This window comes from Halyomorpha halys, unplaced genomic scaffold, assembly GCF_000696795.3.
Source record: "Halyomorpha halys isolate HHAL.00 unplaced genomic scaffold, Hhal_1.1 Scaffold14.1, whole genome shotgun sequence".
Lineage (NCBI taxonomy): Eukaryota > Metazoa > Arthropoda > Insecta > Hemiptera > Pentatomidae > Halyomorpha > Halyomorpha halys.
In genome coordinates this window covers 365,502-368,883 of record NW_027115673.1, presented here as the reverse complement: position 1 = coordinate 368,883, position 3,382 = coordinate 365,502, and positions in this window count along the sequence as shown.

The following is a 3,382-nucleotide window of genomic DNA, read 5'->3' as shown; positions in this document are numbered from 1 at the left end:
CAAATTATAGTATTTTAATTACATGAATAATAATAAATGAAAAGCAAATAAACAATAAAAAGATACTTTATTGTATTTGGTTTTCTTACAAAAATTGTAGATGAATTTGATGAATTTTTTGACTGGGTATTCATGTCAGTTCATCCTGCCATTTTGCACATAGTATTATTTTGAACCAAGATTTCTTTTTATTTATTTATTTTTAGACTTCGTCCATTTCTGTCTCAGAGACTGATTATACTAAATTGGGCAGCTTAAAAATTAAGACTATGGAGAGACAATATATTCTCATCGGACAGTCCCGACAGAGTGACCAGTTCAGCCTACGGAGTGATCTATAGCCGAAAGGACCTTCGCCCAGTGGTGCCAACTGTAGCGATTGATATCCTTTTTCTGCTGTTCCTGGTAAACGGTTCCTTCTGGGCTTTTTCTATCCCGTACCCAAAAACCTAGGGAAGATAAAGGACCTGTCCTCTATCCGTCTTCTTCTCCCAAACAGATTCCCTGGTCTTGTCCTGTCTTTTTATAGTGACCAATACTTTACTAACATTGTTGCTGATTTAGCTATTTTTGTTTATTGTATAAAATATTGAATATATATACCAATTTTTCCATGACAGTTAATGATATATATTTCATGGACATATTTTAATGGTAAAAGAAAAATGTAGATATAAAGGTAATCAATCATATTTAATTGTGTGATTAAGTTATTTCCTAGAAATTAGGGCCGTGTGTAGCTCAGTGGTTGGGTGCATGGTGGTTGGTTCTAAGATCTATTGGCGGTGCCTGTTCAAATCCGGCCTGGGGCGTTGACTTAATTCATTGAGTGGTGGTCCCACAGAATGAAAAACTTGTTCGCCAACCATGGTTAGGCAGTGTTGGACTCCAATGGGTGTCTTGGCCGAATAAAAAAAAAAATAGCTGGAAACGTTTAGACATAATCGGAAATAATTATTAAAACTTGAAGTAATAATTCGATATATTTAAGATATAACTTTAATGCGATATCAGCTGACAAAAGCCATATCAGCTATATTTTATTTTATGTTACGCTCTCGCTGATACTTAAATTTGTTTATATGTGAAAAAAAAAACAACAACAGTTGTTATCATCCATCGTCCTGAAGGATTGCTTCGAGCAACATGACCCGCCTATTACAACCTCCTTGCCTTCATATCATGAGACCGACAAGCCTCTGCAACCAGTTCTCAGTTAGTTCTTCTTCATGCTTTAAGACTCTAATCCTAGATCGCTCCTGTGATTGTACGAATTCAATTATTATGTATATATATTTGTATAAAGTTTCATATTTATCTTATATTTTGTCATATTTCATATGCTAAAAAATGGATTTAGTAAAAACACAAAATTATAATCAAATATTTTTATAAAATAAATTTAACTATATCCTTTTACTTGATTTGAAGAGCATTTAAAGAAAAGAATTTTTAATTTTGAACTAAATTTGAAGAGGAATATCCTTAGGTCTTAAACCAGGGACCTCTTTTCCTCCTGTACTTCATTCTGTAGAGGAATGAACTTTAAGTAACAACTACGCGAGGTTCTAGTGAGGAAGTACCTAACTTATACAATCTTTATAGAGTTATCTTTTAAGCAGATACATAAGCTTCGACTTAACTTAACTTCGCAACTTCAACTTGATCGATTCATCTCAACTTTATTAATAATCATGGTTTAATATTATTAATATTAATCCTTCTGCATTTATATCAGTACTGTTTGCAAGTTGGCTTTTTTTTCTTTGGAAAGAAATATTTAGCTGCAGCGGGTAATTTTTCATTGATTGGTATTTACCACATTTTAAAATGATTGAAATGTTCAATTACCATCGTGAGGTATGTATACCCAATAAAATATGGAGGGGTGAGAGTAATTCAGTGAGTAAAGCACTAAACATCCATCCACTGGACCCGGATTCGATTCAGGTTGCAGCAGATTTATATGTATGAAAGTTACATCGAGTTTAATCACTTCCGTTCCAGGTCATTCTTAATTCGGGTAAACAAAAAGAAGTCGCTAGGAGCAAGATCGGAGCTATAGGGTGGCTGTGATAGTATTGCTACATTGAACTCGGCCAAAACTTCGGCGACTATGTTGTTTCCCTCCTTCCGTCGTAAATATTTTCTTGTTTCCTTCCTCAACCAAGTTATCCAATTCCGCCGTTCATCGTACATCTCTGATATCCTTCAATTTAAATCAACAGTGCAGTCCCGCAATACCCGCTCACGGCCTTCAGACTTATATGTAACTGCCCATCGAACCGCAGCCTTTGGTAGATCTTTCCTCATCCGTTCCTCTTCCCTATGGAATTCTATTCCCTCCTTCATTCCTAGTTCTAATACCCTTCCAACATTCCTGTTCGAGTTCATCGAGTTCACCTCTAAAGTAGTGATCCTTCCGGACGTACTATCACAGATCAGTTTTACGCTAGAATGTTTTACTGTTTGAAGAATTGATTCTGCCGCATCAGCCCGGTGATCAAAGGGAATATTATCGAAATATCGATATTTTGTCTCCGATATCCCACATTTTGATATCGATATCCAGTAACCGATAATATCGGAATATCAATATTTTCCTTCGATAATATCGGTTTCAAGAAAAAAAAAAAAAAGTCGCACCTTAAAAAGTAAGGATAGATAAATGTATAACTATGGTCATATATTCAATATTCGTGGCAAAATATACTATTATATAAATATCAATATTTTGCTAAAGAAAATGTTAATAATATTATCTAGATATTTAATATTGATAATGTCATATTCATTTCGATATTTGACATTTTTATAATTATTGATTTCTAACATTAACAATAATATTCCGATATTATTTTATCAAAAGATCGATATATTGTTTCAATAATATAAAATCTATCTTTAAAAATATATCTCTGATTATGTTACGAATATCTATATTGATAATTGAAACAGTATTCTAATATTATTTTATTGAAATATCGATATATTTTTTAAAAGTACTAGACAAATTTAAAGTGAAATATTGATATTTGGATTCAATAATTTAATATCCATTTCGACATATTTAATAATATGGATATGGAAGATTATCAACAAGGTATTTCAATATTTCATTTTCAAAATTTCATACTCCTTACGTTATTTAACATTGTTGATAATATCGATATCGATATTTCGATTTAAAAAAAAATAGAAATATCGATATTTGGTTTAAAAAGATTTAGAAAATTTTATAAAAAGCTTAAAAATAGTTTTTCGATATTTTAAATTTATAAATATGTTCCTTTCGATATTTTACATAGTAATTAATATCGATATCAAAGATTAGAAACTATATTTCAATATTTTTTTTATAGAAGTATCGATATTTTATGAA